At 48.7% G+C, this 22785-nt stretch overlaps 1 long non-coding RNA gene and 1 pseudogene across 1 annotated transcript in view; both read right to left on the bottom strand.

Annotated features, from left to right (window-relative positions):
• The window catches only part of LOC146870068 (uncharacterized), a 107819-nt gene that overhangs the window by 44145 nt on the left and 40889 nt on the right, over positions 1 to 22785 (bottom strand). The gene's annotated exons all lie outside the window — the stretch shown is intronic.
• On the bottom strand, positions 13582 to 14610 carry LOC146870070 (28S ribosomal RNA; annotated as a pseudogene).

Raw genomic sequence — 22785 nt, 5'->3', positions numbered from 1 at the left:
GGAAGTCATAATCACTGTTGTGGGCATTTGTCACAGACCACACTGTTGTCATGATGTCAGGGGGGGATGTATTTTGCTGACATACCTGATGTTGGTGTATGCTGGATGTGTTGCGCATCACCCATGCTATGGCTGGGGGTGGCAGTAGTGATGGGCAACAGGTCCCCTATGGGTGTGGGTGGCAGTAGTGATGGGCAACATAAGCCCTATGGCTGGAGGTGGCAGTAGTGATGGGCAACATAAGGCCTATGGGTGGGGGTGGCAGGGGTGATGGGCAACATAAGCCCTATGGCTGGGGGTGGCAGTAGTGATGGGCAACAGGTCCCCTATGGGTAGGGGTGGCAGTAGTGATGGGTAACAGGTCCCCTATGGGGAGGGGTGGCAGTAGTGATGGGCAACAGGTCCCCTATGGGTGTGGGTGGCAGGGGTGATGGGCAACATAAGCCCTATGGCTGGAGGTGGTAGTAGTGATGGGCAACAGGTCCCCTATGGGTGGGGGTGGCAGGGGTGATGGGCAACATAAGCCCTATGGTTGGGGGTGGCAGTCGTGATGGGCAACAGGTCCCCTATGGGTAGGGGTGGCAGTAGTGATGGACAACATAAGCCCTATGGGTGGGGGTGGCAGGGGTGATGGGCAACATAGTCCCTATGGGTGGGAGTGGCAGTAGTGATGGACAACATAAGCCCTATGGGTGGGGGTGGCAGGGGTGATGGGCAACATAGTCCCTATGGGTAGGGGTGGCAGTAGTGATGGACAACATAAGCCCTATGGGTGGGGGTGGCAGTTGTGATGGGCAACATGTCCCCTATGGGTGTGGGTGGCAGTAGTGATGGGCAACATAAGCCCTATGGCTGGGGTGGCAGTAGTGATGGGCAACAGGTCCCCTATGGGTGGGGGTGGCAGGGGTGATGGGCAACATAGTCCCTATGGGTGGGGGTGGCAGTAGTGATGGGCAACGTAGTGCTTATGGCTGGGGGTGGCAGTAGTGATGGGCAACATAAGCCCTATGGCTGGGGGTGGCAGCAGTGATGGGCAACATAAGCCCTATGGCTGGGGGTGGCATGATGATGGGCAACATAAGCCCTATGGCTGGGGGTGGCAGTAGTGATGGGCAACAGGTCCCCTATGGGTAGGGGTGGCAGTAGTGATGGGCTACAGGTCCCCTATGGGTGTGGGTGGCAGGGGTGATGGGCAACATAAGCCCTATGGCTGGGGGTGGCAGTAGTGATGGGCAACAGGTCCCCTATGGGTGTGGGTGGCAGGGGTGATGGGCAACATAGTCCCTATGGGTGGGGGTGGCAGTAGTGATGGGCAACAGGTCCCCTATGGGTGTGGGTGGCAGTAGTGATGGGCAACATAAGCCCTATGGGTGGGGGTGGCAGGGGTGATGGGTAACATAGTCCCTATGGGTGGGGGTGGCAGTAGTGATGAGCAACAGGTCCCCTATGGGTGTGTGTTGCAGTAGTGATGGGCAACCGGTCCTCTATGGGTGTGGGTGGCAGTAGTGATGGGCAACAGGTCCCCTATGGGTGGGGGTGGCAGGGGTGATGGGCAACATAGTCCCTATGGCTGGGGGTGGCAGTAGTGATGGGCAACATAGTCCCTATGGCTGGGGGTGGCAGTAGTGATGGGCAACATAAGCCCTATGGCTGGGGGTGGCAGTAGTGATGGGCAACAGGTCCCCTATGGGTAGGGGTGGCAGTAGTGATGGGCAACAGGTCCCCTATGGGTGTGGGTGGCATGGGTGATGGGTAACATAAGCCCTATGGCTGGGGGTGTTAGTGGTGCTGGCCATGCAGCCCCTATGGTGGGCTGTTGTTAGTGGCCAGGATGTGGATCCCCTGTGTGTGTGTGTGCCATTTTGCGGGTATGTGTCGTTTGTTTATATGACTGACTTACCGCCGTCGGTGTCGGTTCCTGAGCCGGTCATAGATGTATAGTACTGGTATGACCTGCGCGATGGGATTCATGATGTGTTCGTGTCGTACACGCTGCTTGTTGCTCCGTCTGGTACCCGCTGCAAGCTGGTCCGTCTCGTAGCCGTGGATCGAGTTGTGGCGCGAATCGTAGCTGATATGCTTGTTTTCCGGATGTTGTGAAGTCCCGTACGTGGTGACCCGTCCGGCGCGTAGGAAGTACGCATCGTACTTGTCGTGCCGGAAACTGCTATGGATACTGCTTCCAGGCGACTCAGTTCAGCGTTAGGAGTTACGGCTCCGACGGAGAATGGAGCTTGAATCATAGCCTACGTGTCGGTCGTGTTTTTGGCAGTTATGTGCATCATACTTACTCTACAGGACAGACTGGCTCCGGGGACGTGTCGGTCGCACGGTAAGGCTACGGACAGCTGTCCGACCGGGTATCGGAATCGGCCCCTTAATGTTAACTGTAAAGCACGGGTGCTGTTATTATAGCAAAAGTAAGTAAAGAAATAGATGTTTTTTTCTATTTCTTTCCTTTTTGGTATAATCGCGGCACCCGTGCTTTGCTTATAACATTAAAAGTAAAGCGCGGGTGCCGTGTTTATACCAAAAGTAAAGAAATAGAAAAAAACATCTATTTCTTTACTTTTGGTATAATCGCGGCACCCGCGCTTTACTTATGACATTAAAAGTAAAGTGCGGGTTCCGCCATTATACCAAAAGTAAAGAAAACACGCTACAAGACATGCTTTAGTAGGTGAGTTTTCAAAGTGCTGCTGAAGGCTGGCGGTTTGCGCGTGCACGCTCGCGTGAACACAAGCTTGTCGCCAGACAGCAGCACTTTGAAAACTCACCTACCAAAGTCTCTCCGAGCAGCGCATGCGCGCTGACTCAGCGAGACCTAAAAAGGACTGCCATTCTGAGACTCTTTAACCTGAAATAGAAATAGGACCACATCACTAGCTCTTCGGTAGCCAATGAACATTATAACCATCCTGGACTATTTTACATCTATTCTACATCTATCACAACCCTACTACCTTCTCCTCGCCTAGCACAGCTTCTCTATCAGCCTCGATACCCTCCCCCCGTAAGGGCCGCATCCCTCACTACCCTGTCTCCCTTCCCCCATAAAGGTCTGCTTATCTCTTAACCCTGTTTAACTGTCCCCTTAAGGGCAACATCTTGCTTAGACTTCTGCCCATAGGTCACCTCCGCTAATCTAGTGACACCAACACTATGGAGCGCACCGGGAAATGCACCTACTCCATCACATACCCTCCTAACCTCACTAAAAAAGCAGCCAAAGGCTTCAAACACAACTTATTAAAATCTCATCCGGAAACCCCTATCTCTGACCCTTACTTCAAAATGAACAAGGGGCTCATTAAGAACGACATCATATTCTACACTAAAAGAAGAGCTCAATGGAGAAAAGCCTTTCTCGCTCTCTTTAGGGTCTGTAACTTGAAGAAAACAGCGCACGGTTTCTCCTTATCTATCCTCCCCTCCCTATTCTTCAATGCTGCTGCCACTGTCAATATCTATCATATTGGTATCATCCTAATCCAATCCACCAACCACAACCTCAATTTGATCGATCATATTTTTCGCTCATTAAGGATAGTGTTACTCTTACACACCCCTCTTCCCCTTCCACTCACTCTGACATATTCAATTCCCATCCGGCTCTCGACGTAAGTCAGAACTCCCAGATGACCCCATCCACCACGACATTATCTCTAGACCTCAACGACAACCCACCCACCAACACATTCCACCTTACAACCACCCCACTACATAACATCGCCAATTCACTCACCATCCCCCCACACCCTGCACTTTCTCCCCCGTCCCCTCACTGTTACTCCCAGCACCTCCCTTCAGCGCAACAGCCCCACCTATACCCCCTCGGATCCCAGCACTGACACCCCACAAACCACTCACCCTGCTCTCCATATCTCACCCTCACCTCTACTCCCAGTGCCTCCCATCAGCTTAACAGCCCCACTTTCACCGCCTCGGATCCCAGCATTGACTCCCCACACCCCCCAAACCACTCACCCTGCTCTCCATATCTCACCCTCCCCCACTCCACTTCTTACAGCTCCTCCCATGGACCCATCAACCCCACACTTACCCCCACGGCTCTTGACACAGCCATATCTAAAGAAACTACTTCACAGTCCACTCCCTCTGTCCACCCATCCAATAACGAAATGATCTCGCCTGACAACAGACTTGACCTGATATTATCAGCCCTTCAACAAGTCAAATCGGACATCCAAACCCTTCACGACCTTATCTTACAACAAACCAAGTCCACCTGTACTAAACAGGAATATAGTCCGTCCCCACACCCCAAGATCTATAGTCGCATCCAACGTCTTCCTGCAAACTCCCAAGCCCATGGGTCTCCACGTTGGAACACAGTCCCACACCCTAATGCCACATCCTGCCCTATCAGGGGGTTAAACCTTCTATCTGACTTAGATCTAGGGGCCCTCCTCCGATCTTACGAGCTACCCTACCCTCCACATAACGTGGGACGTCCAGTTAGCAATCAATTCAGACTCCCGAATTCATTCTATTCCGATAACCACACATAGAGCCTCCAGACTCAATTCCAGAGGCATTGTTGAAAATAACCTCACTAGAATCCCCATCACAGCCGAACCCACCACAGTAATCACCCAGCCACGTCTAAGCTGTATCCTCCTAAACTGCAGGTCCGCCTCCAGACATGCAGCTGATATAGCTGACCTACTTATCACAAACGAACCTGACATTATGATCCTGACAGAAACATGGCTAAATAAAACATCTACTCCCATCATGGACATCTTGTTACCCCCTAACTATGACATCACCAGACTAGACAGAACCGACAGGTCAGGCGGTGGGATAGCCTGCATACACCTGATCAGCCTAACAGTGACCAACTCCAATGCCCCCGCTAAATCATCTTGCGAATACCTATGCTTAAACATCGCCAACAACAACAAACAAATATGCTCTTTACACACCTTCATCCATCCTCCGGGAGATAACCTCACTTTCATAGAACACTTCATGGACATATTAGCATCAAATGACAACCAACAAATTAAGCAAATTTTCTTGGGGGACTTCAACCTTCACTGGGACGACCAGAACGACCCTGGGGTTAACAGCCTCAAAGCCTTCCTCACAGACCTCAATCTCAACCAAATATGCAACAGCCCTACACACAACAAGGGTGCAACTCTCGACCTAATTATCTCCAAAGCGGACTCCACATGGCTCGACTCGATACTCCATTGCGACTGGTCTGACCATCATATCATTACTTTCCAAGTCCTGGAAACCATTAAACGACTCCCTACATAACCCCTGAGAACTAAGATCTGGAAGAGAAACCTGAAAAACGTCGGATCTGACCTTACATCCTTAGCGAACTCAAACCCTCTTCGTCCCCCGGAAGACCTGACCGATGTACAGGGGCTGACAAATCACTACTTTCACTCCATGAACAACCTGCTAGACAAAATGGCCCCATTGCAACTGAAAAGAACATCCTCAAAAGACTCTAAACCATGGTATGATGAGAGGCTAAATGATGACAGACGCTCGCTTAGAGTAATTGAACGACGCTGGAGAGACACACCCTCAACTGACCTCCTCAAAATTCTAAGAACATCCAGAAACTCCTATTTTAGAGAGATCAGAAAATCCAATACCGATTTCTTCAGGTCTCAACTAGACCTAGCCAAGAACCGCCCCAAAAAGCTATTCGACCTTATCAAAGCCCAAACTAAGAGCCTACCTAATGCCCTCAATGCCAGCCCACTCTCTCTACCCAACTGTGATGATTTTGCTTCCTTCTTCGCCTCTAAGACAGAATCCATTAAATCTGATCTACTCAAGGACCTAATGTCCTTCTCAGACTTGAAAAAGAGCCCAGCACTGCCCCTGGCTGGTGCCCTAGCTAATGACCTCCCATTATTTAAACTAAAAAAACAATGCAACTTGGTCCCACTTCGACACTTACTGTGAAGACTCCATATTAAAAACGCTAAACAGGTTGAAGCCCTCCAATCACTTCACTGACCCGCTCCCTGCGAACTACCTAAAAGACTTCATTCCTCTCTTACTACCCAGCTGGACCAAGATCATTAACACTTCCCTCCTTCAAGGTTCCATTCCAGACATCCTGAAAACTGGGCAGGTCTCACCCATCCTAAAGAAAACCACTGCGGACCCCTCAGACCCTAATAACTATCGTCCGATATCTAATATCCCTATGACAGCCAACCTCCTGGAAAAATACGTTAACATACAGCTGAACAGTCACATTGATCGATTCAACTTGTTGAACCAATTTCAATCAGGCTTCAGAGCAGGTCACAGCACCGAATCAGGCATGAAACATGTATTAGACGACGCTCTCAAAATCCTAGACCAAAATGAAGCCTGTCTACTAATCCTACTTGACCTGTCATCAGCTTTTGACACCGTTAAACACGACAACCTGCTTGATCTCATGAAACACAGAATGGGAATGTCTGGAAATGTATTTAACTGGTTCGCCTCTTTCCTCCAAAATAGATCCCAAAGATTCAAGGTCAATCAATCCCTGTCAAACCCCATGCCAGTCACATTAGGAGTCCCACAAGGCTCCTCCCTCTCACCCACCTTGTTCAACCTCTTCATGGAACCTTTCACTGATCTTCTCAGCCTCACCAAGATACACTTCCACATGTATGCAGACGACACCCAAATATACATCAAGATACATTCACTGGAGGACATCAAATCGCTCAACACCACACTACAAAAAACCCAAACGTGGTTGGCCGAAAACCATCTGAAACTTAACTCCCTCAAAACGGAATTCCTTTTAATCTCTCCCCCGAACAAAACTCACACTATCCTGGACTGGATGAAGCACCTAACAGCTCTCAATGGACAACCGCTCATAGTCGACTCAGCGAAATCTCTAGGGGTAACGCTAGACAGTAACTTAAAGATGCAGAAACACATTAGCGCCTCAACAAAAGGAGCCAACTTCTACCTAAAGACCCTGAGAAAACTGAAATCCTTTCTGCCCGATCACGATTTGAAACAAGCAGTTCAATCCTAGTAATCCCCCGCATGGAATATGGAGCAGTAACCCTATGCGGCCTCCCAAAATCATCAACAGCCCCTGTAAGAGCCACGATCAACTCAGATGCAAGACTCATCACAGGTTCTAAGAGAAATGCTCACATTTCCCCAGACCTGAGAGCCCTCAACTGGCTAGCGTTTGAAGCCAGAATTAATCTAAAAATCGCTTGTATGACGCACAAGGCCCTCTACCACAACGCCCCACAATACCTAGCTCAGAAACTGGTGCTCTCTGCGGGCAGCAGAGCCTCCAGGAGTGCCAAGACTCTTCTCCTACAACCTCAACGATTTGCCAAGAAAAAAACTTATAACCGGTCCTTCTCTGGTATGGCTCCGAGGATATGGAACGCTTTGCCCAGTGAAACAAGAATGATCCCTTCGACTGCCTCCTTCAAAAGAGAAGTGAAAGCTATCTGCATGGCTAAATTCACGTGAACTCAATGACTATTCACTGTATTTTTTTATTTTTTATTGGTTGTGTCTTTGTATACTATATCTTGCCTTCTTATGACCTGTAAAGCGCTCTGATACTCGCAAGAGTCTTGTTCGCACTATATAAAACCTTCAAACTAAATAAATAAATAAATAAGAGACCCTCTACAGCTGGAAGAAACTGGCAAAGGGATAGATGTCAGTCTTCCGCTTCTGCTTGAAAAAAGACCTGCGTGTCAGGATCGATCTAGTGAAACTGGTACGGACTGGTCCCCCCTTTTCCTGCCATAGGCTAACATGGGGCTGAATAAACACAAGGGCGTTATAGGGCTCAAGGCCGGGATTGGGATCAGGAGCAGGTTTTAGGGCTCAGGGCTGGGGCGTTTTGAAAAGTGGTGCCGCACCAGGTCCGGTTTCAGGGCTTAGAGCTGTGGGTGTTTTTTTTGTTTTTTTTAGGAGTGGAGGCCGGGGGGTTGCGCCAGATGCTGGTTTTAGGGCTCAGGGCTGGGATTGAGAGTAGGTTTGTGGATGTTGGGCAGGTGTGGGTTTGGGTTTGGGGAGTGGAAGGTGCAGATTTTCCTGCTCAGTCCCCCGTCTGGCGGCGGGGTACTGGTTTAAGGGTTCAGGGCCGGGTAGGGTTTAGGGCTAGGGGCGACTGGTGGGGGAGGTTGCCCCAGGGGGCAGTTTTAGGGTGTAGGCTGGGAGAAAGTGTTTTTTGTTTTGTTGGCAAACCTTTGCCGCATACATGCTTTTGCAACGAAATTCGTTGTAAAGGTATGCGTGGTAAAGGCATAATCGTTGTCACATTTTTCGTGGTAAAGTTGACGCATGGTAACAGTACCCGCGTTGTAACCACCACATTATAAAGGCATGCGTGTGTAAAAGCGTGTGTGGTTCCATCATACAACCCCTTTCCCCTCAAAACCAACACCTCCTCCAGGAAGAAGTAGCTGTTCTTTTGCACAAGGGGGCCATAGAACCAGTGCTGCTTTACCAATGCGGCACAGAGGTATACTCCCTGTATTTTCTAATTCCCAAAAAAGACTGGTCCCTCAGGTCCATTCTATATCTTCAGCACCACAACAAGTACATCCTGTCTGAGCACTTCCACATGGTCATGTTACAGGATATCACCCCAGTTCTGCAGCAAGGGGACTTCATGACCGTCCTCGACTTCAAGGATGCCTATTTCCACAACCCGAATCACCCAGCGTATCAACCCTATCTCACATTCATGGTAAGTAGCCAGCACTATCAATTCAAAGTTCTGCCCTTTGAGGGTACCACTGAGCCCAGGGTTTTTTACCAAATGCCTGGCTGTGGTCCCCACTAATCTCAGGGGAGTGGTTTCCACGTCTTCCCTTACCTTGACGAATGACTACTAAAGAGCTCAAGTAGGCACCACTACCTAGCTCACTCGCAGATATTTATATCTCCTTTACAATCTGGACTTCACCATCAATGTGGGAAAATTCCATCTACAGCCACTACAGTTTCAACCCTTCCTCTGGGCAGACATAAACGCCATTACTGGAAAGGCTTAACTCAGTCCTGCTCGAGTTAAAGCTTTCCGGTCCCTGCTGCCTCTTTTTCAGATGGATCTTCAGCTAACGGTATTCAAAGTCATGCGCCTCCTTGGCATGATGGCCACTTGCATAGCCATAGTTCTACATTTCCAGTTACACATGCGTCTGCTTCAAGAGTGCCTAACACCACAGTGGGTATAAGTGGAGAGGTGATGGAAAGATCTAGTGATGATAAAGACCAGCACCCATCGATCTCTGCAGTGGTGGAGCAGCAACAATCTGTTGCGGGGCAGGCCTTTCCCAGATCCCATTCCATAAGTGACCACTACCATTGGCGCTTCCCTCACGGATGGGGGGCACATTTACAGGACGTTACTGTTCAGTGATTACAGTCTCCTCTTCAACAGACCTACCACAAATTACATGGAGTTGGCAGTCCACTTGGCGCTCAAAGCATTCTTCTGCCACATTCAACACAAAGCAGTCCTGATCAAGACAGACGACATGACTGCTATGTACTGCCTTCAGAAATGGGGGCACGCCCTCCCTACTGTCGAAATCGGCGCAGGAACTTTGTCAATGGGCGATGCACCACAAGATCTACCTTCTAACGGAATAACTTAATGAGTGGACAGCCACTTCTTAGACCTGCTCAGCAAGATGGAGCAACAAGTCCACGAGTGGTAACTCCTTCCAGAAGTCCTGCTCCACTACTTCCAGCATTGGGAATTTCCCCACATAGATCTGTTCACAGCTGTCAAACACCAAATTCCCAAGCTTTGCCTCCAGGGTCCCACATCCACAGTCCAGGTGAAATGCAATGTGGGTGAATTGGTCAGGGATATTTGCCTGTGCTTTTTCAACTCTCCCACTCCTTCCATTAGTGGTTCTGGTGCTTTGGTAGACTTCCCCCTCCCCTATTCTGGTGGCTCCCACGTGGGCCAGACAACCGTGGTTCACAACCCTCCTAGAGGTATCAGTAGTTCCTCAAGAGAAAATCTCCAACAGGCAGCACCTTCTCACGCAACACCCGGGACACTGAGACATCCCAATCCCAAACTGTTCAATTTAGCAATCTGGTTTGTCCACTGTTGCTTACACAAACTCATTGATCGTCTAAAACCAACATTAGAAGGTATTGTTTGCTACCTGTTTTGTTTGCAACGCTTTGGTCGAGTTTATGCATCTATTCGCCTACATATGACTGTGGTAGCATTATAGTTACAAAATTGGAAGCACTCCTCCTAGTTCAGAACCCCGTTCATTAAAGCTTTCATGGAAGGGCTCAAAAGGGTTATATGTCCCAGTATACCCCCTGTCCTATCTTGGAATCTTAATATAATCCTTACAAGAATTTTGAGACCTCCCTTTGAGCGCCTTCATTCTTGCTCTCTTCAGTTTCTATCCTGGAAGGTAGCTTTCTTAGTTGCTATTTCTTCCCTTAGGCAAGTAAGTAAAATCCAAGCACTCACGATAGAGGAACCTTTTTTAACATTCATACTTACAAGATAGTAGTTGGGACTAATCCAAAATTCCTACCCAGGGTGTCCTCTTTCCACCTTAACCAGACAATTGATCTGCCAGTGTTCTTTCTGCATTCAAACTCAGTGGCAGAGCGGGCACTTCACACACTGGTTGTAAAGAGAGCCCCCATTTACTACATCGATAGGACAAAACTATTTCATAAAACACAACAGCAATTCTTGGCTTTTTCAAAAACCATACAAAAGTACTGCCTTTTCAAAAGCAGGAATTGCTCACTGGTTAGTCAAGTGTATTCAAACCTCTGGGGGGGCGTTGCCAAGTGCCGAGGAAGATGGCCGCAAGATAGAGTAGCTCCACCAAGATATCACCCGATCCCTCAGTAATCCGGCACATGATCCAAGACTTAGGAGACCGGACTCCATAAGCTAACCCCTAAGGCAAAAATACAACAAGCTGAGCCCCTAATGCACGTGGGAGGGCCGGCTCCGAAGCAGCCGATGACAACAGCCTGCAGGGGCGGGCAAGCCGCGGACATGCATGCACCAGACGCCCAAGAGACAAACTGCGACCCGGGAATAGAAAGTGGCAGAGGGAGGAAGAGAGATGTGACTGCAGTGTGAGGGAACCTCTCCACCCCCCATGCCCCCACCCCCCGATTGTAAAGCTGAGCCCCGGGGGGAAAAGAAAGAAGCGTCATTCAAAACAGACGTCAGTAGGCACGGTGGAGGCCCTATGATGGAAGGAGGGAACACTCCCGGAGGCCAACTCCACTAGGCCCAGAAAGCGCTGGATCCCTGCTCGCATATCGGCGAGCAGAAACACGGGCCTGATCCCGGTGGATTTCCAATTGGCGAACACCCCAGAGAGAGCAGTGGAAAAGTCAAGTCCCCTCCGGTGGCAAAACCGGGGCAGCCAAGCAGAAACATCAGACAGTAGTGGAATATTCTGGGGACGGGGTCACCGCAGCGCCTGGGGGGGGGGGAATTGCTTGGGAGACTCAGAGAAACCTGAACACTCCACAGTGCAGAGAGAGCCGCCAACAGACTGAGAGAGATATACGAACCCTAAGGAGCTGACCGAGCAATGCGGCATAACAGCATCCCAAGGCAGGGGTTCTAATGCCTTTCGTTTATGCTGAAATGGGTGGCCCCAACTACAAATGAAACTAGCAAGTGGCTCATCGTAGTGGATTGGTGGGTGACAAGTGATCGAGTACAGGGCAGGTGAAGGTCCCTCCATAGGCTACACTAGTTGGGGGACTTCCTATGTTCTTTGACCCAAGAGAGCAGATATTAGACCGGGGATGTTTTGACAGAGGGACATTTCAGCGTTGAGATCTACATCAGGGAGAAAACCCCGGGGGCTGCGTGTACTCTCCCCCCCCCCTATGGTCAGGCGGGGGGCAACACCTCCAAACTACTAAAACCTCTGCAAGATACCCTCGAAAGGGATGACGGGGAAGAGGCATGAGAGGAATGCACCAAACCAAATTCGACAAATTTACAATGCATAAACATCAAATGGTGGGCGAAGGGGAGCCATCGCCACCTGCTGCCACAGTCCAGACACAGGCGAAGCACTGGAGCCCTCCCTTAAGGACATAATGGCAGTGATCACAGCATTGCGCACGTCTCTGGAGCATAGAATGGACATCGTCACAACTGAGGTATCGCTGCTCAGAGCGGACCTTCGAAAAATGAGAGACAAAGTTGCCACAGTTGAGACCACGGTGACAGCGCTCCAAGGGGACTCGAAATCCTCACAGCAACACGTCAAAGAACTACAAACCATCTGCCGCGACCTGGAGGCAAAGCCGGACTACTACGAGGGAAGGTCGCGATAAAATAATGTTTGAATAATTGGGGTACCAGAGCACGCAGAGGGGCTAGCAACAGACCTTTTCATGGAAGAACTCATAACTAAAAAACTGCAACTGCTTGGCCTCTCAAAAATTCTTCTCTTTGGAAAGGTGGCAGGCCCAGACCTGGAGCCCCACCAAGACCTATCCTGGCCCACCTGTTTAAATTTCGCGACAGAGATGTCATCCTTCAAGCAGCAAGAAGAGGACCACCGGTATGTTACGGAAATAGCACCATCACCTTCTTCCTGGACTTTACCGTAAAGGTCCAGAGAGAAAGAAGGTCTTTTCGAGAAGTCAAGCAGGAATTGTGTAAGAACGGAGTGAAGTACTCCATGCTGTTCCCAGCGAAACTGCGAATCGAGGCCAGGGGCAAGGCCTTTTTCTTTGAGACACCAGAGGCAGCATAGGAGTGGCTGGAAGGCTGGAGGGTGGTGGGAGGCAGCAGTCCCAAGGGCAGATGGGACAAGCCAAGAAGGGCATGACACATCGGGCCATGAATGGAAAATGTTACTTAACCTGTAAGCATCTGTTTGTGGCATGTAGTGAAGTGGTTTGTTGCAGATAGCTTTGCTTTACTAATGTTATCTTTTTCTACTTTATGGACATCTTTGCGTTTTCTTATGACCTATCTCTATACTCACCGGCTGAGCAGTAAAAGAGTCCACCCATCGAGTCGAAGCCCTTGCGCACTCCCTATTAAGGGAGGAGTCACTATACGTCGTGACTCGAAAGGCTTCTTTGAACAAAAACAAGGTATACACGTCTGAGCCCAATACTAGATGGCAGGAGTATGCACAGCATGTTAATCTACAGCACTACATGCCACAAACAGATTCTTACTAGGGGTGGGCAAAGAACTCCGCTCCGCCTGCGGAGCAGAGTTAGCCAGCCACCCCCGCCCCCTGGCCCGGTCCCTGCTTCTGAACCCAACCCGGTGCTGCTCACCTTCCTGCTTGACTTGTTTTGGAGCAGTGGGAAGAGGGTGCCCGGCCATCTGGTCACCCTGCTGACCTGCAAGGGATGGCGGCCCCATCCCAGCACCTAGTGGCACAGGGACTGGAGGGGAGGCACCCCGTGCCAGGGGGCATGTGGTGGAGGCGGTCTCCTGCAGGCCACCTCCATGTCCCTCTCGCTGTCCCGGTGGCAGAGAGACCCACCCCTGGGTGTGGTGGAGGAGGGCATCCGCGGGCGCCCACGCACAGAAAGACAAAAGCTTCGCTCAGAGGATGACTTTTAATAGGTCGCAGTGAGGTAGCTGCTCTGCTACTTACGAAACCCTGACCCAGAATCAGGTTGTCTATGAATGATTTAGTACCGGGTGCCCCACAAACATGTGGTGCACTAAGGGCGATGGAGGCGGCCCTCTTCCGTCCGCACTCCGGTCCCCAAGTGAGCAGCTCTACGCACCGGCCCCCCGAGAGAGGCCAGCTATCCAAGGCCATCCAAGGCACCAAGGCTCCATGCCACTGCGGTATCGTTACGGTTTAGGGGGGATTCTGACTTAGAGGCATTCAGACATAATCCCACAGATGGTAGCATCGCCCCATTGGCTCCTCAGCCAAGCACATAGACCAAATGTCTGAACCTGCGGTTCCTCTCGTACTGAGCAGGATTACTATTGCAACAACACATCATCAGTAGGTTAAAACTAACGTGTCTCACGACGGTCTAAACCCAGCTCACGTTCCCTATTAGTGGGTGAACAATCCAACGCTTGGTGAATTCTGCTTCACACTGACAGGAAGAGTCAACCTCGAAGGATCAAAATGCGGCATCGGTAAGAACGCTTGGCCACCACAAGCCAGTTATCCCTGTGGTAACTTTTCTGACACCTCCTGCTTGAATCCCAAAAAGTCAAAAGGATCGTGAGGCCCCGCTTTCACGGTCTGTATTCATACTGAAATTCGAGATCAAGCAAGCTTTTGCCCTTATGCACCGCGGGAGGTTTCTGTCCTCCTTGAGCTCGCCTTAGGACACTTGCGTTATCGTTTGACAGGTGTACGGCCCCAGTCAAACTCCCCACCTGTCACTGTCCCCGGAGCTCCGGGCACTTGGAGCCAGAAGCAGGAGCCCCATGGGACTCGCCCCTCCGCCTCACCGGGTAAGTGAAAAAACTATACAAGTAGTGGTATTTCACCAGAGGCCCGAGGGCCTCCCACTCGTTCTACACCTCTCATGTCTCTGCACAGTGCCAGACCAGAGTCATGCTCAACGAGGTCTTCTTTCCCCACGGATTCTACCAAGCCCCTTCCCTTGGCTGTGGTTCCAATAGATAGTAGGTAGGGACAGTGGGAATCTCGTTCATCCATTAATGCGTGTCACTAATCAGATGACAAGGCATTTGGCTATTTCTGTACCACCTCCCGGTGGCTCATTCTGGGTTATTATGCTGCCCATCAGCGTCAAATTGATTTTGCTTCCAACAATACAACATTCGTTCACTCTGGAGTACAGCCACACTGAACGCTGTCCTCACTGGAACTGGGATCCCGTATAGGCCAGAGATAGTACACCCTGCAGTACTATTCCAACAATTTAAAATTGTCTACGAACAGTCCTGAGAAATTAAGGTATGATTAGCAGGACATCAATAATCAATTTATGGTATGTGGTGATTATGTATATGTAATTATTTGAGACCTATTCATCATTCAAGACATTTCAAAAATTATGATGTACACATTTGTATCTAAATTGTTATAAGCACACATCTATAAAAATACACATCTATGAATCGCACATCTAACTAGAAAATGCACATCTATAAAATTCTAAAAAATTCACATCTATAAAATTCACATCTATACTAAATTTTGTGTCACCTATAAACTATTATGTAACTGTATAACCACATTTAAATATTGATGAATCAACAGTTTAAAACAATATGTTTTATAAGGGTTACATGTGTGCTGCAAGAAAGTGTACATCTCAGCATAAGCTTGATATTTAATTGTCCATGAATACTTGGCACATTTTAAGAGTGTCCATTAAAGTAGTCAGGCAAACATTTTTCTTGAACGGGAATGACATTTGCAGACCTAGATCAGCCAGAACAACAACATTACATTGAGGCCAAATACCGCGACATCCAACAATAAAGCCATGACATTTTACAGTGTTACATTTGGTGAGTTCTTTGATTTGCTGTGACAGATCTTGATAGTATTTAACTTTACTCGCAAACGCTAATTCAGGGGAATTCTGTGAGTTTTCATTACGAATTGAAACATCAATCACTACAGCTGTACCATTTTTGGTAAACACTACATCTGGTTTTCGTAGTTCACCTTGATTTATCTTAACATGAGGTTCCCTAAATGCCATCCAACCACACCTTTTTGCAGAAGTTTATTAGGTCTTTTTATCCTAATGTCCTTGGTTTTGGGACATGCACCTGAAATATGTGAAATTGTTTCGCAAACATCTTTACAGTACCTACATGTAGCAAATGTACGATTTCTTCCCCTAGTGATGGTTTCTCTAGTATATAAGGCATTTGCTCTTAACATCAGCGCAGCTATGTACTGATTTTCTTTCATTTTATTAGGCTTGCTGATCCAGAAATTTGAGGTTGGATTACTTGCTAAGTATTTTATACCATCACCTTGGACAGGGAGATTTGCCCATTTTTCAAATTCTTCTTTTCTCCAATCATATAATGCTAACAAATTCAAATCATAACTCAGAAAACTACGGTCTAAAATGTTGAGTTTGTGTGTTTTGATAATGTTATAAATTTTTTCATTGATTATTTCACCTGCATAAATGAATGAATGAGCTATGTACAGATCTGGAGCTGCCCTGAGATACAGTAGACTATCGACTTTATTTAGACCAATTGTTGTACATAGTTTTGGTACACTGAGGCCCCCAAAAGATATTTTCGAATATAGGAGACCATCACATGTGTATGCAGGAAAGTGTAAAAAATGTTTGACATACTTTTTTATTGTTTGATCCAGAACATTTAAAGTTTTAGCTTCTGTTCCTGTCATTTCCAATTTAAATGATAGTTTAGGGATCAAGTACTAACACAAAATTTCTATTTTCTGCGTGGGCTTAAGTGGTAGATTATCAAGTTTTTTAGCCCAATTAACAAGAACCTCATTAATTTTGTTGTTGCTTGTATGCCCAGTGTGTGAGTCAACATTCAATCCGAGGTACCTCTCATTTTCTCTTGGATGAATGTTTTCAATATGTTGTTTATTAAACTGCCATGGTTTACAGTTGTTAATCAGGATTTTATCTTTATGGTGACTGATATAAAATCCATTTGTCTTTTTCACATTAAGTTTTAATCCTGTTGTTTTACTGAATTTTTCAATGATTTTCAGATTTGTACTCAATCCTTCCCAGCTGCTGCTAAGTACTGCGATGTCATCGGCAAAGGCGAGAGCGGTGATTTGCTCAATAAGACCATCTGATCCGAATGTGAAGCTCTTGCCGTTTTTCTGAAGATCACAGATCAGAGGATCCATGGCAATGTTAAATAGCAGTGGGGATAAAGAGTCACCTTGTTTAACCCCAGATTTCATTGTTATTTCAGGAGTTGCTTGGTTGTTCTTTCCCTTGAAAAATGTTGTTGAGTCAGTGTATAAGTCTTTTATTATGTATCTGATGTATGATGGAACTCTGTGCCTTGTGAGACTCTGTATAATGTGACCATGGCTGACAGACTCAAAGGCTTTTGAGATATCTATGAACATGTCGGAATCTACTACCCCCGAGCCCTGATTCGGGTCCTGAATCACTATTGCAACAAACCGTCTCTCCCTTCCAGTTGCCTGATGCAGACTTCATCCTGGGAGACTGGGATCACCAATACACCTCCCTGGACTGGCCCTTTAATTTCTCCATGGACGAGGGAAGCCACACCCCCAAGAGGACGGACGACTACAGCCTCTTCCTGGATAAGATGCGAGAGACCAACGAGAGGTGTGTCCATGACCAGAAGGAGGAAGCTGAGCGAGCCCGGAGTACCGAAGACGCAAGGACGAGACGAGCTGACCGCGGGTAGTCAGAAAATCCCAGGAGAACAGCCGGAGGACGCTACGCCCAGCCACGGCCCTGGAGGGACGTGGCTCCAACAGGTGCATGCCAGGATTCGGGGAGTCGGGAGCGGGGCGGAGAAGTTCGGGTCCACCGCTGAGGTCCGGAAAGGTGCGAGTGTAGGCTAAACTGTTCTGTGAGGCCCCGCACCCTGCCTTTCTCGCCTCTCTTCCCTGGTGTCGGTCCTCCCTTCCCCTCACACTCCCTAATAACCGGGTGCGTGCCTCCTCACTCCCGTTCCCGTAGGCTGGTTATAACCAGCACTAATACTGGTTCTTTTCCTTTTGTTTTGGCACTGAGAGACTGAAACCTGCAAGTACGAGCGCCAAGTAGGAGACTTCCCATCCCCTGAAGACGATGCCGCCGGAGTACATCTTTAGGATTGCTAATTCTCTGCATGTTTATTTCGGACTAAATAAAGAATCCAAAGCATTCTTGTATGCGTGGTCCCTTCTGCTACCGACAGAACACTACTGCTGAGTGACTGTTTTTTCATGCCCCTTTTATGATATTTTGCAGAAGTCAGATTCTCGAGACAACGTCTCACCTTCATGAAGCCTTTTGACTCGTATTTAATTCAACAAAAAATGAAAGTCTTTTAGTTAGTATTTTTGTGAATAACTTCATGAATGCAGTACCAATGGTAATTGGACGCCAATTACTGATTTTTTTAAATTCACTAATCGGTACATTCTGAGGTATCAATATCGACCGGTTCTTTTTGATACTTTCTAGTACTCTTCTTATCGATAACCAAGACGATAAAATTCTGGGCAGCAGTCTTGGTTGCCTGCTATGCACTTTATTCAAGTCATTCAGACCAATCTTATCAGGCCCCACTGCTTTCTTTAAATCTGAGTCCTCGAAGGCATTAGTTATTTTGAGCAGTGTAATTTGTTTACATAAATTTCCCATTCATCTGGTATCCGATCAATTGGTATGAATTTAGGCTTTTTCTTGTTTTCTTTTTCAATTATGCCTTTGTAGTATTGAAAGATTTCATCAGCACTGATTTGGCAAGTGGCATCTTCTGCCCCATCAGTGATAATCCTGGCAATATTCTTTTTGTCTTTTTTAAACATTGCCTGGTATTCTTTATAGCTGCCCTTTGCATAATTATTCTTGTGTGTCCGATTAAGCCTTCCAATTTTCTTGTCTTTCTTTGTTATCTTGTTTTCCACTGAGGCATTCTGGTGCTCATCTTGAGCAGAGTTCATAGGCTCATTATTGAGTTCACTTGCTGGCTCTCTACGATTTTCTGGTACATTACTTATATCAGTGGTGTTTTTTGAGATATAAGTCACTATCTCACCCATCAGATCATAGCAGCATCGTGTTGCTCTATTTTATGGGGTGTATTTCTCGACTTCTGTGATTCTATCCTCCAGCTCATCAAAGTTTTTGATTTTTAGCGCACGTTTGCGATTGATTAAAGTCTCTGCGCTTTTCTGTTGTTACTTCCACTGTAACCTCTGGTTCATCGCAAGAGTCATTCTCAGAAACACTTGATGCTTGCAGTACATCTTTTGCAGATTTTTTTACTCTTATCTCTTCTATCTCTTCTTTTTTCTGCAATTTGTTTTCTGTTTTTATTGTCAAAATGTGGAACTATTAGCGCATTAATATTTCGCTTGTTCTCATACACTTTTTCCAATTCTGCTAATAGCAGTATTTCTTCCTGTGACCATAATTTTGACGGTTTGCTGCTTGCTAGAGCTGCTACTCTAGCCTCATTTTGCACTCTTGGATGCGCATGCTGAGCATGTTGTGAAACTCCAATCTTTGTTCCAAATCTGAGGTTACAGAAGCTGCACAGGAATGGCAGCTCTCGTTTTTGAGGTCTTCCTTTACATTTGGCATAGTGACATGCAATATTGTGGTATTTGGCTTCTTTGTCACATTTTGAGCAATAAGTTTTGAGATAGAAGCCTTTGCGCTTGTGGGAGACATGTTTTCTCAGTTCTATAAATGTTCCCAATATGTCTCCACACAAGTCACATTTATACTTTTCATTTGGGTATTTCCAATATGTGACTTTTTTTGTGTAGTCACTTTTCTTTGTCCTTAATTCTTTGCTGACCTCGTACACATAGGGTAGATTTTCAAAGTTGGTTGTAACAATGTCAATCTTGGCTGAGGAGGCCACAATCTCGATGGTTTCTCTGAGGTCTACTGTTGTGTCTTTTTCTGCTACAGAGGGTGAACTAGGGCCTATATCGTGATCTGAATGATTGTTGCTTGTTGCATTGTTTGAAGCGGGGGCTGGTTTGTCAAATTCGGTGAGGAGGTTAATGATTTCTGGGTTTTTAATCCCCAGGACCTACCCCATCTGGAATTGTGTTAGTTTGCTTCGCCATTTCTCACTATCACGCTTGCCGCCATGATAACACCTTGTTTGGCCTGTCTCTATAGACCTCTCTATGCAGAGTCTAGCACTATAGAGGCAGTTACCGGCGGGACCACTGGGAGGTAAAGGCCACTACAACTGAGAATATGTTAAGAGAGTCGTAGTTACTTCCACCGTTTACCTGTGCTTCATTGAATTTCTTCACTTTGACATTCAGAGCACTGGGCAGAAATCACATCGCGTCAATACCTGTCTCGGACCTTCGCAATGCTTTGTTTAAATTAAACAATCGGATTCCCCAGGTCCGCACCAGTTCTAAGTCAGCTGCTAGGCGACAGCCGAGGCAGAACGCTGGCCCCTCGCCCCTGGGGAGAGGGCATGGGGAGAGGCGACCACCGCAGCTCAGGCATTCCACAGGAAGGGCCTGGCTCGCGTCCAGAGTCGCCACCGCCTGGAGGAAGGCACCTCGCCCAGCCGCGGCACGCGCCCAGGCCCGCTTCATGCCCCAGCCCGACCGACCCAGCCCTTAGAGCTAATCCATATCCCGAAGTTACGGATCTGACTTGCCGACTTCCCTTACTTACATTGTTCCAACATGCCAGAGGCTGTTCACCTTGGAGACCTGCTGCTGATACGGGTACGGCCCGGCGCGAGATTTACACCGTCTCCCCTGGATTTTCAAGGACCAGCGAGAGCTCACCGGACGCCGCCGGAACCACAATGCCTTCCAAGGCTCGGGCCCCTCTCTCGGGGCGAACCCATTCCAGGGTGCCCTGCCCTTCATAAAGAAAAGAGAACTCTCCCCGGGGCTCCTGCCTGCCTCTCCAGGATCGTTTGCGTTACCACACTGGATACCGCGAGGGCGCCCGTCTCTGCCACTCCGGGTTCGGGGATCTGAACCCAACTCCCTTTCAATGGGCTGCGGGTAACAGAGGCCATCGCCCGTCCCTTCCAAACGGCGCTCGCCCATCTCTTAGGACTGACTGACCCATGTTCAACTGCTGTTCACATGGAACCACTCTCCACTTCGGCCTTCAAAGTTCTCATTTGAATGGGGGCGCTATAGGGCGCACAGCGGAATGGCTGCCTCTTAAGACCGCTCCGCCGGACAGGTTCGAAAAACGGCGAGAACAACCATGAAACGAGCTGTAAGCTAGCGAAAAACGGCTGATTGGGTGACTGGACGCAAGCGCCCACATCTGGATGGTGCGGAGGAAAGTATAATGGCATTATAGACCCCGAAATGTGTTGATAAACGATCTGCCATAGACGCGGCTGGCGGACAACAAGATGGCGCCGCCCTGAACGAACGGCGACTTCTGAGGCGGAGGAGCTATCGCTGCGGGTAGCTCTGTTGCCCCGGTGCTGAAGGAGCTGCTAATGCCTTTGAGCGCTGGGATCGCGCTCCTATTCTGAGAGATCCTTGGCGGACACTGCGATGGCGCACGGAGAGGCGCGAAATGGTGGCGGTGGACAACGCAGATGTTCGTTGCGGGTGAGAGTGCGATAGGGCGAGGAGTGTGGTGACGACCTACAGCGGTGCCGCCACAGCATGCAAGCATACCAAACACTGCAATGGTACGCGTGGGGAGTGTGCCCACTGCCTGTGTAACAGCTATACATCCGGCTGCCCCGGAGGGTCCGCTTGCAAGATAAGGTGTTGGGAGAATGAAGGTTAACTAATGTGACTACAGGGAGACCTGGCTGCCGTGGAAGTGACTTGAGGACCTTTGGCCCTGACTAACGCCTATGCACGGGAGGAGGTGGAGGGAGGCACTCCGGCCCATTTAGCCTACATTAACAGCCGCTATCGATTGGGAGAGGCTCGGACGGGCTTTTGCAACTATTTTCTGCCCCCAAGAAGTGCGTGGAGCATGAGGACGACGATCGCTTGGAGTGCCGGCTGTCGTGCATTGCACTGCACACTTGATGGACGTCATCCAGATTGCGGGTAAGACTGGCGAGCGCTGCGAGTTCCTGCCGGCTTTGAATTTATATGGCTGAAAGTGGCTGGCAGCTCGGGGGTTGCACATAGCATGGTGGTGCGAGCGCGGACGTGTGCTGGACTGCCTGGGTCCACTACGCTTGCAAGCAGAAGCCTGCGACGCCTAAACGGGGGAGCTCTGCGACTTTGCTTCTCCTGGCACCTGGCTGTGGGAGAACAGGACATGGGGAAACCGGATAAACACCAATCCAAACTCCCCTTTGAAGGGGCGAAGGGCGCCGCAGCACTTTCGGACGCTGCTCTTGACGCTGGAGAGGTGGTATCCACGGGAATGGAAGGAGTGCTGCAGGCCATCCAGCAGAGCCTACAGGACATCAATGGTAAGTTGGATACTATCACGCTGCGTGTTGACAACATGGCGGCCAAGCTGGATGGGCATGGGGAAAGATTGGTGGAGGCGGAAAATCGCATTGGAGCGGTGGAGGATGTCTCACAAGTCACGGCCCAAAAATGTGCAGAGGTGGAGCAGCTGTTGGGCGTGCTAAAAAATAAGGCGGAGGATTAGGAGGCGAGGTCGCGGCGAAATAACGTAAGAATCATGGGGGTACTGAAATCCACCAATATTGGACGGATGGAAACGTATGTGGATGAATTGATTCGCAGCGTCTTTGGCACGGAACACCTCTCCCCGATGTTCTTGATTGAGAGAGCACATCGGTCCCTTGCACCGCGGCCGAAGCCTGGCGCGCCCCCCCCGTCCTATAGTTGCCAGAGTCCTTAACTATAGGGATCGGGATGTTATATTACGGCTGGCGCGAGAAAAGCGGCAGATCACACACCAAGGTAATATGTTGGAATTCTACCTGGATTTCACAGTCGCGGTCCAGCTGGCGCGGAAAGAATTTAATCCGGTTAAGAAAAAGCTGCGAGACCTTGGCATTGATTATGCCATCCTATATCCTGCTAGACTTCGAGTGACGCATGGGGGTCGAGCAACACTCTTTCACACGCCCAAGGCGGCACTGGATTTCATCAAAAAGATTGGTGCCCAACGCAAGGAACAACAGAG

The sequence above is a fragment of the Triturus cristatus genome, chromosome 1_1 (genome assembly GCF_964204655.1).
Source record: "Triturus cristatus chromosome 1_1, aTriCri1.1, whole genome shotgun sequence".
Lineage (NCBI taxonomy): Eukaryota > Metazoa > Chordata > Amphibia > Caudata > Salamandridae > Triturus > Triturus cristatus.
The sequence above is the reverse complement of the archived record's forward strand: the minus strand, read 5'-3'. Positions and strand labels throughout refer to the sequence as shown.